The 23756-nt window shown below is 46.5% G+C and overlaps 1 long non-coding RNA gene across 1 annotated transcript in view; it reads right to left on the reverse strand.

Moving 5' to 3' along the window:
* The window catches only part of LOC137428022 (uncharacterized), a 64749-nt gene extending 45062 nt beyond the window's left edge, over positions 1-19687 (reverse strand). Inside the window, exons 1-2 of the long non-coding RNA XR_010984632.2 lie at positions 19554-19687; positions 15342-15470 (exon numbers count right to left, since the gene is read on the reverse strand). This is a non-coding gene — a long non-coding RNA (uncharacterized LOC137428022). The remainder of the gene's footprint in view (positions 1-15341; positions 15471-19553) is intronic.
* Positions 19688-23756: the final 4069 nt, after the last annotated feature.

Consider the following 23756-nt stretch of genomic DNA (forward strand, 5'->3'; position numbering starts at 1 on the left):
CGTTGACCTGGGGGTGGTAGGCCGTGGTGCGGTGCAGGGTAACGCCCAACGTGCGGGCGACCGCGCCCCACAGTTCGGACGTGAACTGTGGGCCGCGGTCCGACGAGATGTCCGCCGGTGCGCCGAAACGCGCGACCCAGGTGGCGATGAACGCCTGGGCCACGTCGGCGGTGGTGGTGGAGGCGAGGGGCATGGCCTCCGGCCACCTGGTGGTCCTGTCCACCATGGTAAGCAGGTGGGTGAACCCCTGCGATTGGGGCAGGGGACCCACCAGGTCCACGTGGACGTGGTCGAAACGTCGCTCGGGCACGGTGAAAGGAGCCAGCGGAGCCTGGGTGTGACGGTGGACCTTGGCCCGCTGGCAGGGTGTGCAGGCATTGGCCCAGTCGCGGACGTCCTGTCGCAACCCATGCCAGACGAAACGTGCCGACACCAGCCTCTGGGACGCCTTCCGGCCCGGGTGTGAGAGGCCGTGGAGCGAAGCAAAAATGCGACGCCGCCAGGTGACCAGCACGACAGGGCGAGGTCGGCCTTGGGAGATGTCACAAAGCAGGACCGTGTCCGCGAAGGGGACGTCAGACAGGCGGAGGCCCGTGTCCGCCACCCGGAGCGCCTGCAGCATGCCGTCGGTGGCCTGGTCCGTCGCCATCAGGGCGAAATTGACGCCGAGGTGGACGGCATTGGCGCCGGCTCAAGAAAGGCAGTCGGCCACAGCGTTGTCCTTTCCGGCGACGTGCCGGATGTCCGTGGTGTATTCTGACACGGCGGAGAGGTGGCGCTGCTGGCGGGCCGACCACGGCCCCGTGACCTTGGCCATGGCGAAAATCAATGGCTTATGGTCGACAAAGGCTGTGAACGGGCGGGCCCTCCAAGAGGTGGCGAAAATGGCGGACGGCCAGGTACAGCCCGAGGAGCTCGAGGTCGAAAGTGCTGTACTTCAACTCGTTGGGCAGGAGTTGCCGGCTGAAGAACACGAGCGGCTGCCAGGCCCCATTTACCCATTGCTCATGAACCGCGCCCACGGCGTAGTCGGAGGCGATCGTGGTGAGGGCGATGGGAGCATGGGGTACCGGGTGGGCCAGCAGCGTGGCGTTGGCGAGGGCCCATTTCACGCCGGTGAAAGCAGCGTCCATGTCCGTGGACCAGACGACGCCGCGCTTCGCCGGCTGGCTGCGGAGGGCGGTGTACAAGGGCCGCATGAGTTGCGCAGCTCGGGGCATGAAGCGGTGGTAAAAGTTCACCATCCCGAGGAACTCCTGCATCGCCTTGACGGAGCGGGGGCGCGGGAAAGCGGCGATGGCCTCGACTTTGGCCGGTAGCGGTACGGCGCCGTTCCGGGTGATGTGGTGGCCCAAAAAGTCGATCGTCGCCGCACCAAAGTGACATTTGGCCGGGTTGACGATCAAGCCGTGCTCGCTGAGGCGGCCGAACAGGGTCCGGAGGTGGAGGAGGTGCTCGGCTCTGGACGTGCTGGCGACGAGGATGTCGTCCAGGTAGGTAAAGAGGAACGGCAAGTCACGCAGCACGCCGTCCATCAGGCGCTGGAACGCCTGTGCCGCGTTTTTGAGGCCGAAGGGCATCCGGAGGAATTCGAAGAGGCCGAAAGGTGTAATAACGGCCGTCTTTGGGATGTCGGCCGGGCGGACGGGCACCTGGTGGTACCCCCGAATCAGGTCCACTTTTGAAAAAATGGTCCGCCCCGCCAACCGGACGGAAAAATCCTGGATGTGCGGGACGGGGTACCTGTCGGGGGTAGTGGCGTCATTGAGGTGGCGGTAGTCGCTGCATGGCCACCATCCGCCCCCCGGCTTCGGGACGATGTGCAGCGGCGAGGCCCAGGCGCTGTCGGAGTGCCGCACGATGCCAAGGCGCTCCAGCGCGGCGAACTCGGCCTTGGCGATGGCGAGTTTGGCTGGGTCGAGATGGCGAGCTCGGGCGTACACCGGCGGGCCCGTAGTGGGAATGTGATGCTCGATGCCGTGACGCACCGCGACGGCCGAAAACGTCGGTCGCGTGAGGGCCGGGAACTCCGTGAGGAGACGCGTGAAGTCGTCTGCCAACGGGAGGACGCAGGAAAGCTCGGTGGGCGTGGAACGGCTCAAGGCGCACGCCAGCGAGCTGAAAGTTTCGGCATTGACGAGATGCCGACGTTTAACGTCGACCAGCAGCCCATGGGCGCAAAGGAAATCGGCCCCGAGCAAAGCCATGGGGACATCCGCCATCACGAACTCCCAGCGAAAGAGCTGGCTGCCGAAGCGGAGGGCGACGGTGCGTGGGCCGAAGGTGCAGATGGCGGAGCCGTTGGCCGCGATTAAGGAGGGGCCGCAAATGGCGGCCCGCCTGTCCTCCGCCGAAGCGGGAATGACGCTCAGCTGAGCGCCGGTGTCGCAGAGAAAACGCCACCCCGACGCTTGGTCCGCAATGAATAGCAGGTTTCCGGAACGGCCGGCGCTCATGGCTGGTAGTGAGCGCCGGCCCGACCGTTTCCCGACTTGCCGAACGTGCACGGGGGTCGACATGATCGGGCCTGCCGCCCGAACCTGGCGTGGAAATAACACCAGGCCGGGTCTGGCGGGGGCTCCGGTCGACGCGTCGGGACCGGGTGACGCAGCATTCCCGCTGCCAGTCGCGCCGGCCCGGGGGCCTCCGGGAAGGAAGCTGCGTCGCGGGCGTCGGGCAGGTGGGCGGGAAACCGGGCCGCGGGCGCCGACTGGGCGGTGGGCGGGCTCCCGGCAGCCACCCCGACGAGCTGGCTCGCCGCTCCGACGAGCTGGCTTGCCGAATCGATCTTGTCGGCCTACCTGGCGAGGTCGCGGGGGTTCGTGATGGTCGTGCTTGCCAGGGCGACCCGGACCTGGGCCGGGAGCTGGCGGAGAAAAAGCTCTTGGAAAAGGAAATCCGAGGGATGCTCGCCGAGCAACGCGAGCATGTAGTCCATACGTTCGGACGGGCGCGTATCGCCGAGCTCAGGAAGGTCGAGCAGGCGTCATGCGCGTTCAGCCGGGGAGAGGGCGAAAGTGCCCAGAAGAAGTGCCTTGATGGCGTCGTACTTGCCGTCAGCGGGCGGGCTCTGGAGGAGGCTCGGGCAGTGGGCTGCGGTCACGGAGCCGAGCGCGGCGACCACGTAATGGTATTTCGTGGTGTCCTCCGTAATGCCACGCAGGGCGAACTGGGAGTCCGCCTGAGCGAACCAGACGGCGGCATGTGCTTCCCAGAAAGTGGGCAGTTTGAGGGACACTGCCGTGTCCATCGCGTGTGGTAAACTCGGGGTCACCAGTGAAGGAGCAGCGCTCCTGCTTGAGACGGACGAAGTGACGGACAAGACACAAACTCGTCCGAGAAGATGTTTATTGTATAATCATCTCGGGAACTTGAAAGCCCGTTTATCGGGTTTGCATATATATATCCAAACCAAAAAGCATACATCAGAACCAAAGCCCCACCTCTCAGGCGGAGCACGCTTTGGTGGTTATGTGACCGCAGGTGCAAAGGATTATAACCTCGGCGCCGCGGTTTGGCCGCCGGGTACGTCACCGGCTTGGGCCAGGAGATTCTGTTGCTTGTCTCGAGCTTTGGGGGACCCATGGGTCGCTACACTACCATGAATGGGTACTGTGACGTTTTGATAAACATGTTTTTTCTACTAATATCACATTGATTACCATTACGTTTCAGATATTCTGATGACAATAGGAGTCCAAAGTTGGAATGACATGATGTGACGTGTACAGAGCATTCTTTCTCTCCCTAAAATTGTCAACATTAATACTTAATTAATATTTGCTTTCTTTGTTTTAATCTAGAGCTAAACCATGGAGCAGGGCTGCGTCTTTAAGTTCCGGTGTGGCACTGAGTGTGATGAGAAGACATCGCTCTCAGAGACTACTGGTGTGGCACGGATAGAAACGATTATTAATGCGAGCAAAGTTTATGGGGACACCTTGCATGTAGAACTTGAAACACAGCTTGCTGAAAATGAGGACTTGAAGATCTATTACCACAGAAACTGCGTGTCTTGGTATATATCAAAAACAAACCTCGCCAAGTATAAGAATAATGAGGGTGCCCCGCCAGCCAAAAGATTATGACGGTCAAAATGATACCTCTCTTCTTTGCAGCAGGACATACCCAATATGCCCGATATGCCCTGTACTACCTGCGTACTATGGAACGTCTTCCCAGTGAAGTCTGCAAACACTTCATGGCCCGAGAGCACACAATGCATCACACCTCAGGTTTGTTCAATGGCAATGGACTGATATGGCCATTGAAACTACCTTCATGCGATATGGACATGAGCGCAGAGGTATAGTGGGCATCACCTTGAAACCCGAAACCCTGAAAACCTGGGCATACAGTCTACATACATGCAATGTAATCATTAATGACTTGAACCAAATGAGGGACAGGGAAGGTCCTCCTGCGCAGACCTACCACAACGAAGAGATGCCAGCCAGAATCGAGGCCGGTGCCCAGGACAGGAATGCGCTGCATGGCACTGAGTGTGATGCATGTATGTAGACATGTACATTGCATGTATGTAGACTGCCCTTGTTTTGTCCCTCTCCTCGGCCATAAAGGCCTCCATTGCAGCCATAAATGATTGCATGTCCACCACCCTTACTTGCGCAGCGGGCGTGGCCCTCGTCGACATGTGCAAGGCGCCGCCATCTTGTGCACCTGATACCCCCTCAACCACCTCCTCATTGTTCTCCTCCTCCATTTCTTCCCCCTGGTCCTGGGTTACCCATAACCCCTCTTCTAATTCCCCCACCGGCATCCCGTCGCCTTGACCATCCATGGCCCGATTTTTAAATTTAGGATTTTATAAAACAAAATTTTGGGCCACTCGTAATTTGAGCGCGCTAAGCGCTTCAGGTCCGAATCTCGCTCCTGACACCAAATGTTACGGAACCCAACGTCAGCCTCTGTTCCCCTTATCGAGGGGGATTAATCCCCTCGTTTATGACTGACCGACGTGGTCCCTGACGCTGCCCAGCTACCTCCGGAAAGGCAGGTGCACAGCCCCGTTCGTACCGCGGACAGATGTTAATTGCCGAGCGGTTTTAGCAACCGCGGCACGAACTATTAACAAGGACTAGACCCGATTCCTGAACGTTGGCCAAATCGTGCCACAGGTTTTCAATGTGGAAAAGACAAAGACGACGGATGTGAAGAAGAGGAAGACAGCAAGGTACGAAATACGAATATGATTTATTTCTACCTATTATGTACACCCAAAAGAAACCAAGGAGGAGGAAAGATAAGAAAATAAAGGCAGAAAGAGGGACGGACCAGAAGGACACAGTGCAATATTAACTTATTCTAAACAGGCTTAACTTATACCCCCAGGACAAGACACACAGAACAAACTCACGTACACAAAAGGATGGAATGGCAGGAATGGGTGGAGGGATGAGAAAGTTCAGGTCCGTGCAAACGGCAGGGCTGGAGGTGACAGCTCCGACTCCTCGCACTCTGGTGTACAGAACGGGCGACAGGGAGATCCGAAGACCGTGGCACGTCGAGGTTCGCGTGCCCGCCCTGGTTGGTCTTCAGGGTGCTGGTTAGTATCGCGAGCAGGGCGTGCCGATTCTTATTCGCTTTCCTCTCCAGAGCTCACTCTCTCCTCCTCAACTGAACTCTTACGCACTTCCACTCTGCTGCTTCTCCTCCACTGAACTTTCAACAACAACCACCGGTGGACTTCTTACGCACTTCTCTCTCTGACGCATCTGCTGTGAAAAGGCTTCACGCGCGCTTTTATATCGCCTGGGGCGATCAAGCCGCCGGCCTCCAGGACACGCCTACCGGGCCGCTCACTGCAGTGCCGGTTGGCTGGCACGGGCTCTTTTTCTCCACCCCTGATGACGATGGGCGTCCACGCCCTTCTTCTCCGAGTTTACCTCGTGGCTAATGGAGTCTTGCGGCGAAAACCGCAACCCCAAAGCAGCAGCGGCGAATGCAGTTGGCAATAGCTGACAAAAGGGGAATTGGAAGGGAATCTACTTCATTTGAATTCGGTGCAATGCAGTGTTAACTAGTGGGAACAGAGCCTTAACCTAATACACATAATAAGGAGATAACTACTGAACAAGGAGGAAATCTATGATTTGCTACGTGATTGTATATGGAATAACTACGGGCACGACCTTTGACCTTTATACACCAAATGGAGGAAGGAGGGTGATATTTCAACAATTAAACAATTCTCATATCCATAACAATATATATATATATATACGTATATATATATATATATATATATATATATATATATATATATATATATATATATATATATATATATATATATATATATATATGTACATATATATATATATATATGTACATATATATATATATATATATATATATATATATATATATATATATATATATATATATATATATATATATATGTACATATATATATATATATATATATGTACACACATATATATATATATATATATATATATATATATATATATATATATATATATATATATATATATATATATATATATATATATATATATATCTGTGCAGCGTCTGTCCTGTGTTGTGTTGTGTTGTCTTGTCACTGAACTACTTTCTCAAACTTTTGTGAAATCGTACCAAACTTCTGGTATGCACATATCGTTCCCGTCGGTATGTCCTAAGGGTATTTTTTTTGAATAATTTTCCTATTTTTTTATTTGGAATTTTTTGGGGTTTTTTTTTTTTTTTTCCAACTTCAATTGTTTATAAAATGTGATATTACGTATATTACAAATACATTTGTGCAAAATAATTGTTTGAATTATGATTGGTTTAAACCATGACAAAACGGCAACTCAGGTACAGTCATTTATCTATATATCGACACATCTGGGCAGTGTCTGTGTTGTCACTTATAGTCCGGCAGATATGTGAAGAATTGTGGTAGAATTGTGCCTTTGATGATACAAGCATGAAACTTGGCACACAGTTAGGGCATACCCTTACAGTGAAATTTGGATGTAGGGGCATTCCAGATTTCTCCTTGGCCCAAAATGGCGGCCATTTTACAAAATGGCGGCTAAGAAGGACATATTTACCTATTATTTCAGACTTGTCATTTGTGCTGCTATTGAAACACAATGTAATGAGCATATTATAAATTGTCATGTACATGCTATGCAATACCTTCATACTGGGTTCAAAATTGGAATCTACGGTGGCCTATAAGGGGCAGAACAAATGGTTTACCATTGCAATAGACAGGACTGGTCTAGCGGTTTAATTATTTAACTTTGCATGACTATCTGATTTCTCCTGGGTGTAATTTTGGTTCAATACCTTTATATGAACAACTTTGATGTAGCTTTATGAACTTTCCTACCATAGACTAGGTGACTATAAGGAACAATGCAAGGCTAGTGAAAAGTTACGAAAGCGAATTACTATATTTATGATAATAATGTATGTATTTCTTTTTCAGATGATAACTCGACTGCACTGCACCTTCGCTCATTGACTGTAGTAGCTACCTAGATTTGGTTCCCAATTTGTATATTGATTGGATGGTGGTGGTGGATAATGCTTAATTGACAATGGCCAACAAAAATTTCAAGCTATTAGACCCCCAAAGCCCTAGTACATCTGGAACAAACATGCCTTATCCGACAGATTGGGAGAAGTGTGTGTTATGTCAGGAGGTCACCGATGAGGCCCTTGCCTGTCCAGCTGATTCCAAGCGAACCACAGGGTCCGGATACCAAACTCTTGCAGATTATCTCCTCACCTTCAGCCAGATGGGCTGCCTGCCAAAATCTCTAGAACTGTCCCGCCTGGACGATGGTGAAGGTATCCAGTCAACCTTCCAGAGCCACAAGGCTAAGTGGCATGATTCATGCAGACTGAAATACAACAAAACTGAACTGCATCGGGCACAAAAAAGAGAAACGTCTAGTGAAGAAACCGCAAGTGTCTCAAGAAAGTACACCCGTCACAGAGTACATGTAGACCACACACAGCCACAGCCTGAAAAGTGTTTCTTTTGTGACAAACCAGCGGGTACTAATTCTCTGCGAAAAGCTTCCACCTTCGACCTCGATACACATGTCAGGACAGCTGCCCTGAAACTAGGAGATCAGGCACTTCTTGCTAAACTGAGTGCAGGTGACCTTATAGCACAAGATGCACAGTACCACGTGAAGTGTCTGGTGTCACTTTATAACAAAGCAAGGGCCACAAGCACAACACTGAATGAACAAGATGATATCAATCACGGTATAGCACTTGGAGAGCTAGTGTCCTACATCGATGATGCCCGCACAGATGCTCTTGTGACACCAGTGTTCAAGCTGGTAGACCTAGCAAGACTATACACCACCAGGCTGGAACAGCTTGGAACAGTCTTGACCAGGCGTGTCCACTCCACCAAACTCAAAGATCGAATCATGACATATTTTCCAGACCTAGAGGAGCACATGTCCGGTCGAGATATTCTGCTTGCTTTCAACCAGGATGTTGGCTCAGCCCTTCAGAAGGCATGTGATCACGACACTGACAGTGATGGAGTTTGTCTTGCTAGAGCCGCAAATATAGTTCGTAGAGACATGTTGAAAATGAACTCAACATTTAGTGGTTCATTTGAAGCCCACTGCCAAGAACATTCGGTACCTAATTCGCTTGTATCACTAGTTTCTATGATCTTGAATGGTCCTAACATCCAAGAGCAGTCAAGCTTGTCCCCCTGCATTGTCACAAATGGGCAAAATCCGGCTTGGAACCAAGTCTGATCTGGTTGGGTGCTTAGAAGATCTGATCACCTCACGGGAAAATGATGATGTAAGCCCCCCTGTTGAAGTCATGATCCTGGATGGAGCAGCCATCGTGAACATGCTGGCATCTCGTAATGCGAAGACCTTCTCTGAGTATGCATCACTAGTATTCTTGCCATACATCACATCTCAGATACAAAATAAGAGCAGGGTTGATATTATCTGGGATGAATATTTCCCAGACAGTTTGAAAGCCGACACCAGGAAGACGAGGGGTAAAGGCACCAGGAGACGAGTTGAGCCATCTAGTTCCATCCCTCGAAACTGGCAGGCCTTCCTTCGCATAGACGAGAACAAGGTGGAGTTGTTTGACTTTCTAGCAACGAGGATAGCAAACATTGAGACTGACAAGCAAATCGTCACCACAAACCACAAAGAAGTTTTTTGTACACAGCCACGAGATGTTACTGGTCTTTCCCCGTGTAGTCACGAGGAGGCAGATACAAGGATACTACTCCATGTCCAAGATGCAGTCAGACAGGGCTATACCAAGGTGTCAATCCGCACAGTGGACACAGATGTTTTGATCCTTGCAGTGGCAGCAACTGGATATCTTGACATCGATGAACTCTGGGTTGCTTTTGGCACAGGGAAGAATTTCAGGCACTTGGCAGCTCACGAGATGGCTGTGGCACTGGGACCAAACAAGTGCCGAGGGTTGCCATTCTTCCACGCCTTCACTGGGTGTGACACCGTGTCCTGCTTCGGCGGAAGGGGGAAGAAAACAGCATGGGAAACATGGAAAGCCTATGATGAGGTCACCTCAGCTTTCTGCGCACTGGCTGCCACACCAACCATTTCAACTGCAAATGACAACATGGATCCACTGGAGCGTTTTGTTGTTCTGCTCTACGATCGAACAAGCAGCCAGGAACATGTTAACGATGCCCGCAAGCATCTCTTCACCCAGACTGGTAGATCAATAGAGGCTATCCCACCAACGCAAGAAGCCCTCAGACAACACATCAAGAGAGCTGCCTACCAAGCCGGCTTTTGTTGGGGCCAGATGATGATTTGCGCACCTGAGCTCCCATCGCCAAGTGAATGGGGTTGGAAACAGAGTAATAACGGCTGGGGGATATATTGGACAACCCTCACAGAGGCAACTGAGGCATGCCGACAATTGATTAGATGTGGATGCAAGAAGGGTTGCAGGAAACAGTGCAAGTGTGTTAAGGCCGCACTCCAGTGCTCAGCTCTGTGTCACTGTGCAGGGGAGTGCACACGATAGTATACAGGAGGAATAACACACCTGTTACATATACACAAACATGTGGAAGACTGTTTTGTAGACTGTTTTATAGTGAAAGTCACTTCCACAGCGTTAATGTGGCATTTTCACTTCATTTCCATTGTGTTTCTGGAGTTTGCTCAAAATAGCTCAAAAAGTAATTATTTTTGTAAAGAATAAGGACCAAATAAATGTTATGTGAGTTTGTTGACATTTAATTATGATCTTACAACCTGTTTACGTGAAAAAAACATCATAGGTGTGCTTGAGCAATAAGTAAATCTAGTTTTATAGACATCGGTACTGTGTATCTTATTAACCGTAAACGGCCATTTTTAAAATGGCCGCCATTTTGTCCCTAGGAAAAGATTTGAATGCCCCTATATCCAAAAATCTTCCTAGTAGTATGCTCTATCAGTGTTCAAAATTTCATGCTTGTATCACCAAAAGCACAATTTTTTCACATATCTGCTGGGCTCAAACTCCCTCAAACTTTTGTTTCCGTGGTTGTGAAGTGTTTTTGATAACGTTGTGGTGGTTTTGAATCAAGTGGTGGTGAGGTATTTTGAATTATGTCGTGGTGAGGTATTTATAATTACGTGGTGGTGAGGTGTTTTGAATTACGTGGTGGTGAGGTGTTTTTAATTTCGTGGTGGTGAGGTGTTTTTAATTTTGTGGTGTTGAGGTGTTTTTATTACATGTTTTATGGCTGTGAGGTGTTTTTAATTTTGTGGTGGTGAGGTATTTTTATTGCGTGTTTTATGGCTGTGAGGTGTTTTTATTACGTGTTTTATGGCTGTGAGGTGTTTTTATTACGTGTTTTATGGCTGTGGGGTGTTTTTATTATGTGTTTTATGGCTGTCAGGTGTTTTTATTACGTGTTTTATGGCTGTGGGGTGTTTTTATTATGTGTTTTATGGCTGTGAGGTGTTTTTATTACGTGTTTTATGGCTGTGAGGTGTTTTTAATTTTGTGGTGGTGAGGTATTTTTATTACGTGTTTTATGGCTGTCAGGTGTTTTTATTACGTGTTTTATGGCTGTTGGGTGTTTTTATTACGTGTTTTATGGCTGTGAGGTGTTTTTAATTTTGTGGTGGTGAGGTATTTTTATTACGTGTTTTATGGCTGTCAGGTGTTTTTATTACGTGTTTTATGGCTGTTGGGTGTTTTTATTATGTGTTTTATGGCTGTGAGGTGTTTTTATTACGTGTTTTATGGCTGTGAGGTGTTTTTAATTTTGTGGTGGTGAGGTATTTTTATTACGTGTTTTATGGCTGTCAGGTGTTTTTATTACGTGTTTTATGGCTGTGGGGTGTTTTTATTATGTGTTTTATGGCTGTCAGGTGTTTTTATTACGTGTTTTATGGCTGTGGGGTGTTTTTATTACGAGTTTTATGGCTGTGAGGTGTTTTTAATTTTGTGGTGGTGAGGTATTTTTATTACGTGTTTTATGGCTGTCGGGTGTTTTTATTACGTGTTTTATGGCTGTGGGGTGTTTTTATTACGTGTTTTATGGCTGTGAGGTGTTTTTATTACGTGTTTTATGGCTGTGAGGTGTTTTTATTACGTGTTTTATGGCTGTGAGGTGTTTTTAATTTTGTGGTGGTGAGGTATTTTTATTACGTGTTTTATGGCTGTCGGGTGTTTTTATTACGTGTTTTATGGCTGTGGGGTGTTTTTATTACGTGTTTTATGGCTGTGAGGTGTTTTTATTACGTGTTTTATGGCTGTGAGGTGTTTTTATTACGTGTTTTATGGCTGTGGGGTGTTTTTATTACGTGTTTTATGGCTGTGAAGTGTTTTTATTACGTGTTTTATGGCTGTGAAGTGTTTTTATTACGTGTTTTATGGCTGTGAGGTGTTTTTATTACGTGTTTTATGGCTGTCAGGTGTTTTTATTACGTGTTTTATGGCTGTGGGGTGTTTTTATTACGTGTTTTATGGCTGTGAGGTGTTTTTATTACGTGTTTTATGGCTGTGAGGTGTTTTTATTACGTGTTTTATGGCTGTGGGGTGTTTTTATTACGTGTTTTATGGCTGTGAAGTGTTTTTATTACGTGTTTTATGGCTGTGAAGTGTTTTTATTACGTGTTTTATGGCTGTGAGGTGTTTTTATTACGTGTTTTATGGCTGTCAGGTGTTTTTATTACGTGTTTTATGGCTGTGGGGTGTTTTTATTACGTGTTTTATGGCTGTGAGGTGTTTTTATTACGTGTTTTATGGCTGTGAGGTGTTTTTATTACGTGTTTTATGGCTGTGAGGTGTTTTTATTACGTGTTTTATGGCTGTCAGGTGTTTTTATTACATGTTTTATGGCTGTGAGGTGTTTTTATTACGTGTTTTATGGCTGTGGGGTGTTTTTATTGCATGTTTTATGGCTGTGAGGTGTTTTTATTACGTGTTTTATGGCTGTGAGGTGTTTTTAATTTTGTGGTGGTGTGTTTTTATTACGTGTTTTATGTCTGTGAGGTGTTTTTAATTTTGTGGTGGTGAGGTATTTTTATTACGTGTTTTATGGCTGTCAGGTGTTTTTATTACGTGTTTTATGGCTGTGAGGTGTTTTTATTACGTGTTTGATTGCTGTGAGGTGTTTTCAATTTCGTTGTGGTGAGGTGTTTTTAATTTTGTGGTGGTGAGGTGTTTTCATTACGTGTTTTATGGCTGTGAGGTGTTTTAAATTACTTGGTGGTGAGGTGTTTTGAATTACGTGGTGGTGAGGTGTTTTGAATTACTTGGTGGTGAGGTGTTTTGAATTACGTGGTGGTGAGGTGTAATCATCCCAAACTTCCAGTCTGCACCTACCCCTCCCCTATGTATGTGCTGAGGGGTTCTTTCTTGAAGAAAAAACATTCAACCTAAATCTTCAACCTAAATTGCCTCTAAAAATGTAATATCACAAACACAACAAATACATTTGTGCAAAGTAATTGTTTGTATTATTAATGATTGGTGTAAATCATGACAAAACAGCAACTCAGGTACAGTCATTAGCCTCAGCTAAAATAAGCCCGTTCCTCAGTATCGACGCTCGGTGAGGCGAGCGCAGCGACCCGAGCCAAGCTAGTATATATATATCGATCTGTGCAGCGTCTTTCCTGTGTTGTCCTGTGTTGTCACTGAACTACTTTCTCAAACTTTTGTGAAATCGTACCAAACTTCTGGTATGCACATATCTCTCCCGTCGGTATGTCCTAAGGGTATTTTTTGAAAAATTTTCCCAATTGTTTTTTTTGGGGGGAATTTTTGGGGGAATGTTTTTTTTTTCAACTTCAATTGTTTATAAAATGTAATATCACGTATATTAGAAATACATTTGTGCAAAATAATTGTTTGAATTATGATTGGTTTAAACCATGACAAAACGGCACCTCAGGTACAGTCATTTATCTATATATCTACACATCTGGGTAGTGTCTGTGTTGTCACTTAACGACTCCCTCAAACTTTTGTTTCCGTGGTTGTGAAGTGTTTTTAATCACGTTGTGGTGGTTTTGAATCACGTGGTGGTGAGGTATTTTGAATTATGTGGTGGTGAGTTGTTTTTAAATGATGTGGTGGTGAGGTGTTTTTATTACGTGTTTTATGGCTGTGAGGTGTTTTTATTACGTGTTTTATGGCTGTGAGGTGTTTTTATTACGTGTTTTATGGCTGTGAGGTGTTTTTATTACGTGTTTTATGGCTGTGAGGTGTTTTTATTACATGTTTTATGGCTGTGAGTTGTTTTTATTACGTGTTTTATGGCTGTGAGGTGTTTTTATTACGTGTTTTATGGCTGTGAGGTGTTTTTATTACATGTTTTATGGCTGTGAGGTGTTTTTAATTTCGTGGGGGTGAGGTGTTTTAAATTACGTGTTGGTGAGGTGTTTTGAATTACGTGGTGGTGAGGTGTAATCGTCCCAAACTTCAAGTGTGCACCTACCCCTCCCGTATGTATGTGCTGAGGGGTTCTTTCTTGAATTGGTTTTTATTTTTCAACCTAAATCTTCAACCTAAATTGCCTATAAAAATGTAATATCACAAACACTACAAATAAATTTGTGCAAAATAATTGTTTGTATTATGATTGGTGTAAATCATGACAACACAGCAACTCAGGTACAGTCATTATCCTCAGGTAAAAGAAGCCCGTTCCTCAGTAACGACGCTCGGTGAGGCGAGCGGAGCGAGCCGAGCCAAGCTAGTATATAGATATATATATATATATATACATACATACATACATTTATATATATTGCATATGCAAAATGACCTTCAGCTTGTCAAATTCAGAGATGGAATCAGGGCACATCATGTTTGTCATTCATGCCCTCCTGATCCAGCATGGTTGCTGATATTAACAGAGAAGTGGTGTCCATTGCCAAAAACGAACTTCTTGGCAAGCATACAGACGAAGATAAATAATATTATCTCCATTTCAGATATCGATGAACTTTCCGCAAAGTTTAGTTTTTTTTTTTGTTTTTTTTAAAAATAGTTTTGCAAACTTTGTATGAACTTTCCGCAAAGTTTCGTTTTGTTTTATTTTTTTTATTTTTTTTATAGTTCTGCAAACTTTGTATGAACTTTCCGCAAAGTTTAGTTTAGTTTTATTTTTTTTATTTTTTTTATAGTTCTGCAAACTTTGTATGAACTTTCCGCAAATGGCGGCGCTTTTGTAAAATGGACTTTATGGACTCAAGTTGCATCGAGTGAACAGACAGAAAGGACCAAAGGCCACAACACCTGTATTGTCTAGATTTGCAATTACCTACAATGAACTCAAAGCTCGCTCTTTCACGCTCTTTCACTTCGCTCTTTCACGAGCCTCGATCTTGTATACAAAAAAAAGAAAAAAAAAAAGAAAAAAAAGTTCATTTATTCCAATTCATGCATTCAAACAAGTTTCGGTTCAGGCTACCTACAAAAACAGGTAGCCCAACATGCGCAGCTGGTCCATCATGTTTGACATCTCAAATTCGATATAACCAACCCATGGCGACACGTTAGGTAGAACATTTTGGCCGACTTAGGAAAGTTGAGCACGTGGAACAGGTGTTTGAACAGAACTCAAGGAGACAGACCGTACCTGTCTTGCTTGCTGCCATAACCGAGTTTGAAATAACAACATATCCAGAGCAGAGCGTCCACAACAACAGCGAAAAAGATGATCAATCATTACAAGAAGATCTGAGATCTGATACAAAAGGAAATGATCGATTACATCACATAGACGTGTATATCGGGTGAATACCTTTGGGTAAAAATTGAGGTGACCAAATTTGTTTACTATTCACATTACTTGCACATACAATGGAGCATACCTGTTGTATCCACTGATAGGCCGGATCTGGATTCGGATCTTCCCCAAAATCGAATCGATTCAGCCTTGTCACACCGTACACCTGTGCACCAGGTTTCGTGCGAATTTTTCCACAATGTTTCGAGGTATCCTGCGATGTGTACATCGTTGTCAGGCCGATCAATCAAAGTGAGGAATCACTTTCAAAAATAGAAAACGTCTCAAAATGCAAAACCCGCTTTGTATTCAGCCAACTTCTTCCGTACGCGAAACATGACAAAAACAACTAAAAAATTGACGCTTTTAGGTGACCTTGACCTTTTGAACTCAAAAGCAAAAGGCTTCAGTGAATCAATATGCAAACCCTGCTCAAATTTCAGGTCAATCCATGAAGATTAATGATTTTATGCAACCTTCACCTTTGACCTTTCGATCCTAAAAACAATCTGCTTTTACCTTTTGATTGGTGAACCAATTGAGTGACCAATATTACAAATTCTTTAAATTTCAGGTCAATTGGAAGGAAATTGATGATTTTATGTGATGCTGACCTTTGACCTTCCAACAAAATTATTAATTTGTCTTCTTCATATCATAATAATGCCTTGTTGAAAATTTGATGTCAAAAGCTCAACACTAAACGTGCCCACCACCAGCGCCACAACACTCCAAACGTGCCCACTACTAGCGCCACAACACTCCAAACGTGCCCACTACTAGCGCCACAACACTCCAAACGTGCCCACTACTAGCGCCACAACACACCAAGCGTGCCCACTACTAGCGCCACAACACTCCAAACGTGCCCACTACTAGCGCCACAACACTCCAAACGTGCCCACTACTAGCGCCACAACACTCCAAACGTGCCCACTACTAGCGCCACAACACTCCAAACGTGCCCACTACTAGCGCCACAACACACCAAGCGTGCCCACTACTAGCGCCACAACACCCCAAGCGTGCCCACTACTAGCGCCACAACACTCCAAACGTGCCCACTACTAGCGCCACAACACTAAACGTGCCCACTACTAGCGCCACAACACACCAAACGTGCCCACTACTAGCGCCACAACACCCCAAGCGTGCCCACTACTAGCGCCACAACACCCCAAGCGTGCCCACTACTAGCGCCACAACACTCCAAACGTGCCCACTACTAGCGCCACAACACTAAACGTGCCCACTACTAGCGCCACAACACACCAAACGTGCCCACTACTAGCGCCACAACACCCCAAGCGTGCCCACTACTAGCGCCACAACACTCCAAACGTGCCCACTACTAGCGCCACAACACTCCAAACGTGCCCACTACTAGCGCCACAACACCCCAAGCGTGCCCACTACTAGCGCCACAACACTCCAAACGTGCCCACCACCAGCGCCACAACACTCCAAACGTGCCCACTACTAGTGCCACAACACTCCAAACGTGCCCACTACTAGCGCCACAACACTCCAAACGTGCCCACTACTAGCGCCACAACACACCAAGCGTGCCCACTACTAGCGCCACAACACTAAACGTGCCCACGACTAGCGCCACAACACTCCAAGCGTGCCCACTACTAGCGCCACAACACTCCAAACGTGCCCACTACTAGCGCCACAACACCCCAAGCGTGCCCACTACTAGCGCCACAACACAACAAACGTGCCCACTACTAGCGCCACAACACCCCAAGCGTGCCCACTACTAGCGCCACAACACAACAAACGTGCCCACTACTAGCGACACAACACTCCAAACGTGCCCACTACTAGCGCCACAACACTCCAAACGTGCCCACTACTAGCGCCACAACACCCCAAGCGTGCCCACTACTAGCGCCACAACACAACAAACGTGCCCACTACTAGCGCCACAACACCCCAAGCGTGCCCACTACTAGCGCCACAACACAACAAACGTGCCCACTACTAGCGACACAACACTCCAAACGTGCCCACTACTAGCGACACAACACTCCAAACGTGCCTACTACTAGCGCCACAACACACCAAGCGTGCCCACTACTAGCGCCACAACACTCCAAACGTGCCTACTACTAGCGCCACAACACACCAAGCGTGCCCACTACTAGCGCCACAACACACCAAGCGTTCCCACTATGAGCGCCACAACACACCAAACGTGCCCACTACTAGCGCCACAACACTCCAAACGTGCCCACTACTAGCGCCACAACACTCCAAACGTGCCCACTACTAGCGCCACAACACACCAAGCGTGCCCACTACTAGCGCCACAACACTAAACGTGCCCACTACTAGCGCCACAACACACCAAGCGTGCCCACTACTAGCGCCACAACACTCCAAACGTGCCCACTACTAGCGCCACAACACACCAAGCGTGCCCACTACTAGCGCCACAACACTAAACGTGCCCACTACTAGCGCCACAACACACCAAGCGTGCCCACTACTAGCTCCACAACACACCAAGCGTGCCCACTACTAGCGCCACAACACACCAACCGTGCCCACTACTAGCGCCACAACACTCCAAACGTGCCCACTACTAGCGCCACAACACTAAACGTGCCCACTACTAGCGCCACAACACACCAAACGTGCCCACTACTAGCGCCACAACACTAAACGTGCCCACTACTAGCGCCACAACACACCAAACGTGCCCACTACTAGCGCCACAACACGAAACGTGCCCACTACTAGCGCCACAACACACCAAACGTGCCCACTATTAGCGCCACAACACACCAAACGTGCCCACTACTAGCGCCACAACACTAAACGTGCCCACTACCAGGGTCACAACACTAAACGTGCCCACTACTAGCGCCACAACACACCAAGCGTGCCCACTACTAGCGCCACAACACACCAAGCGTGCCCACTACTAGCGCCACAACACACCAACCGTGCCCACTACTAGCGCCACAACACTCCAAACGTTCCCACTACTAGCGCCACAACACTCCAAACGTGCCCACTACTAGCGCCACAACACTAAACGTCCCCACTACTAGCGCCACAACACACAAAACGTGCCCACTACTAGCGCCACAACACTAAACGTGCCCACTACTAGCGCCACAACACACCAAACGTGCCCACTACTAGCGCCACAACAAGAAACGTGCCCACTACTAGCGCCACAACACACCAAACGTGCCCACTACTAGCGCCACAACACACCAAGCGTGCCCACTACTAGCGCCACAACACACCAAACGTGCCCACTACTAGCGCCACAACACTAAACGTGCCCACTACAAGGGTCACAACACTAAACGTGCCCACTACTAGCGCCACAACACACTAAACGTGCCCACTACTAGCGCCACGACACTAAACGTGCCCACTACTAGCGCCACAACACACCAAGCGTGCCCACTACTAGCGCCACAACACACCAAGCGTGCCCACTACTAGCGCCACAACACTAAACGTGCCCACTACTAGCGCCACAACACACCAAGCGTGCCCACTACAAGGGCCACAACACCCCAAGCGTGCCCACTACTAGCGCCACAACACACCAAGCGTGCCCACTAACAGCACCACAACACACCAAGCGTGCCCACTACTAGCGCCACAACACAACAAACATGCCCACTCCCAGCGCCACAACACACCAAGCGTGCCCACTACAAGCGCCACAACACACCAAGCGTGCCCACTACAAGCGCCACAACACAACAAACATGCCCACTACCAGCGCCACAACACACCAAGCGTGCCCACTACCAGCGCCACAACACAACAAACATGCCCACTACCAGCGCCACGACACACCAAGCGTGCCCACTACCAGTGCCACAACACACCAAGCGTGCCCACTACCAGCGCCACAACACACCAAGCGTGCCCATTACCAGTGCCACAACACACCAAGCGTGCCCACTACAAGCGCCACAACACACCAAAAGTGCCCACTACCAGCACCACAACTCCCCAAATGTGCCCACTACCAGGGTCACAACACAACAAACATGTCCACTACTAGCGCCACAACACACCAAACGTCTCCACTACCAGGGTCACAACACAACAAACGTGGCCACTACCAGTGCCACAACACACCAAATGTGCCCACTACCAGGGCCACACAATGGATGGATGGCACACGGATCCTACAAGTGGATGGTATTGGTACATGGTACAAGGATCTTACAAATGGATGGTATTGGTACATGGTACAAGGATCTTACAAATGGATCGTACAAGGATCCTACAATTGATGGTACAAGGATCTTACCAGAGAGTGGTAAATTGTCCCACATTTAATGGTCGACGACCCCGACCACAGGAATTAATGGACGTTGTGTCCTGTAAACGTAAAAATGGGACCGCAGGTCTTGAAGCTCACCTGGAACAGGAGCAACAGTCACTCCCCAAAGACCCTGATTTTTAGCTCACCTGGAACGTAGTTCCGGGGAGCTTATGCGACGGCGCGTCATCGACCATCAGTTCGTAAACACGAGAAACTTCTTCTCCGAAACTGCTGAAGGATTTGTGACCAAACTTGGCAGAAATGATATTTGTTTTGTTGTGACTAAAGTTTGTTCACTGCATGAAAAGCATTAGAGTCTAAGGTGGTCTACGGGGGGTCAAAGCGGGGTCCAGGTTTGACCCCCCAAAATAGGAATTTAATGCCTTCTCTGAAAGTACACAAACGATTTCAATGAAACTTCACCACAACCTTCATTACCCATGATGTATCAAAGCTTGATCACGGAATCCAAAAAAAATAGGGGCAATACCCCTGGGTATTGACCTGGTAGAATCAACGATATACACCAGCTAAAGTTACACCTCACGATATACTACACCAAATAAAGGTATTTTAAACCAATTTCAATAGTTGCGATGAGACAGGGCAACGTAATCCTAACCTATTTTGGGGAAAAACGTAATCCTCACCTAATTTTGGGGAAAAACGTAATCCTCACCTATTTTGGGGAAAAACGTAATCCTCACCTATTTTGGGGAAAAACGTAATCCTCACCTATTTTGGGGAAAAACGTAATCCTCACCTATTTTGGGGAAAAACGTAATCCTCACCTATTTTGGGGAAAAACGTAATCCTAACCTATTTTGGGGAAAAACGTAATCCTAACCTATTTTGGGGAAAAACGTAATCCTCACCTATTTTGGGGAAAAAGGTAATCCTCACCTATTTTGGGGAAAAACGTAATCCTCACCTATTTTGGGGAAAAACGTAATCCTCACCTATTTTGGGGAAAAAGGTAATCCTCACCTATTCTGGGGAAAAACGTAATCCTCACCTATTTTGGGGAAAAACGTAATCCTAACCTCTTTTGGGGAAAAACGTAATCCTAACCTATTTTGGGGAAAAACGTAATCCTCACCTATTTTGGGGAAAAACGTAATCCTCACCTATTTTGGGGAAAAACGTAATCCTCACCTATTTTGGGGAAAAACGTAATCCTCACCTATTTTGGGGAAAAACGTAATCCTCACCTATTTTGGGGAAAAAGGTAATCCTAACCTATTTTGGGGAAAAACGTAATCCTAACCTATTTTGGGGAAAAACGTAATCCTCACCTATTTTGGGGAAAAACGTAATCCTAACCTATTTTGGGGAAAAAGTTAATCCTAACCTATTTTGGGGAAAAACGTAATCCTAACCTATTTTGGGGAAAAACGTAATCCTCACCTATTTTGGGGAAAAAGGTAATCCTCACCTATTTTGGGGAAAAACGTAATCCTAACCTATTTTGGGGAAAAACGTAACCCTAACCTATTTTGGGGAAAAAGGTAATCCTAACCTATTTTGGGGAAAAACGTAATCCTCACCTATTTTGGGGAGCAACGTAATCCGAACCTATTTTGGGGAGCAAGGTAATCCTAACCTATTTTGGGGAGCAATGTAATCCGAACCTATTTTGGGGAAAAACGTAATCCTAACCTATTTTGGGGGAAAACGTAACCCTAACCTATTTTGGGGAAAAAGGTAATCCTCACCTATTTTGGGGAAAAACGTATTCCTAACCTATTTTGGGGAAAAAGGTAATCCTCACCTATTTTGGGAAAAACGTAATCCTCACCTATTTTGGGGAAAAAGGCAATCCTCACCTATTTTGGGGAAAAACGTAATCCTAACCTATTTTGGGGAAAAACGTAATCCTCAGCTATTTTGGGGAAAAACGTAATCCTAACCTATTTTGGGCAAAAACGTAACCCTAACCTATTTTGGGGAAAAACGTAATCCTCACCTATTTTGGGGAAAAACGTAATCCTCACCTATTTTTGGGAAAAACGTAATCCTCACCTATTTTGGGGAAAAAGGTAATCCTCACCTATTTTGGGGAAAAAGGTAATCCTAACCTATTTTGGGGAAAAAGGTAATCCTAACCTATTTTGGGGAAAAAGGTAATCCTAACCTATTTTGGGGAAAAAGGTAATCCTCACCTATTTTGGGGAAAAACGTAATCCTCACCTATTTTGGGGAAAAACGTAATCGTCACCTATTTTGGGGAAAAACGTAATCCTAACCTATTTTGGGGAAAAAGGTAATCCTCACCTATTTTGGGGAAAAAGGTAATCCTAACCTATTTTGGGGAAAAAGGTAATCCTAACCTATTTTGGGGAAAAAGGTAATCCTCACCTATTTTGGGGAAAAACGTAATCCTAACCTATTTTGGGGAGCAACGTAATCCTAACCTATTTTGGGGAGCAACGTAATCATAACCTATTTTGGGGAGCAAGGTAATCCGAACCTATTTTGGGGAGAACATAATCCTAACCTATTTTGGGGAGCAAGGTAATCCTCACCTATTTTGGTCTACGTACAAGCAACACTCTATCATCATCAAGGGATAGTCTATGTACAAGTAACACTCTATCATCATGGGATAGTCTTTGTACAAGTAACACTCTATCATCATCATGGGATAGTCTATGTACAAGTAACACTCTATCATCATCACGGGATAGTCTATGTACAAGTAACACTCTATCATCATCACGGGATAGTCTATGTACAAGTAACACTCTATCATCATCACGGGATAGTCTATGTACAAGTAACACTCTATCATCATCATGGGATAGTCTATGTACAAGTAACACTCTATCATCATCACGGGATGGTCTATGTACAAGTAACACTCTATCATCATCACGGGATAGTCTATGTACAAGTAACACTCTATCATCATCACGGGATAGTCTATGTACAAGTAACACTCTATCATCATCACGGGATAGTCTATGTACAAGTAACACTCTATCATCATCACGGTATAGTCAAACTCATAAATCCAGTGATTTTGATCCCAAATTTAACCAGGTAGCACTATAATTCACATAAATCCAGTGATTTTGATCCCAAATTTAACCAGGTAGCACTATAATTCACATAAATCCAGTGATTTTGATCCCAAATTTAACCAGGTAGCACTATAGTTCACATAAATCCAGTGATTTTGATCCCAAATTTAACCAGGTAGCACTATAATTCACATAAATCCAGTGATTTTGATCCCAAATTTAACCAGGTAGCACTATAGTTCACATAAATCCAGTGATTTTGATCCCAAATTTAACCAGGTAGCACTATAATTCACATAAATCCAGTGATTTTGATCCCAAATTTAACCAGGTAGCACTATAGTTCACATAAATCCAGTGATTTTGATCCCAAATTTAACCAGGTAGCACTATAATTCACATAAATCCAGTGATTTTGATCCCAAATTTAACCAGGTAGCACTATAATTCACATAAATCCAGTGATTTTGATCCCAAATGTAACCAGGTAGCACTATAATTCACATAAATCCAGTGATTTTGATCCCAAATTTAACCAGGTAGCACTATAATTCACATAAATCCAGTGATTTTGATCCCAAATTTAACCAGGTAGCACTATAATTCACATAAATCCAGTGATTTTGATCCCAAATTTAACCAGGTAGCACTATAATTCACATAAATCCAGTGATTTTGATCCCAAATTTAAGCAGGTAACACTATAATTCACATAAATCCAGTGATTTTGATCCCAAATTTAAACAGGTAGCACTTCGATCTGGGCTTTATGGCAGAATGGCCAGACGGAAGCCAAACAGTTCAATCTTGGTTTCATCAGACCACAGAATCTTGTTTCTCACAGGCTGAGAGTCCTTTAGGTGCTTTTTTGCAAACTCCAAGCGGGCTTTCATGTGCCCAGATCGGTGGAATGTTGCAGTGATGGTTGTCCTTCTGGAAGTTTCTCCCATCTCCACACAGGATCTCTGGAGCTCAGCCAGAGTGACCATCGGGTTCTTGGTCACCTCTCTTACCAAGGCCCTTCTCCCCCGATTGCTCAGTTTGGCCGGGCGGCCCCAGCTCTAGGAAGAGTCCTGGTTGTTCCAAACTTCTTCCATTTATGAATTATGGAGGCCACTGTGCGCTTGGGAACCTTCGATGCAGCAGATATTTTTTTGTAGGCTTC

This window comes from Myxine glutinosa, chromosome 5 (assembly GCF_964187855.1).
Source record: "Myxine glutinosa chromosome 5, kmMyxGlut1.1, whole genome shotgun sequence".
NCBI lineage: Eukaryota > Metazoa > Chordata > Myxini > Myxiniformes > Myxinidae > Myxine > Myxine glutinosa.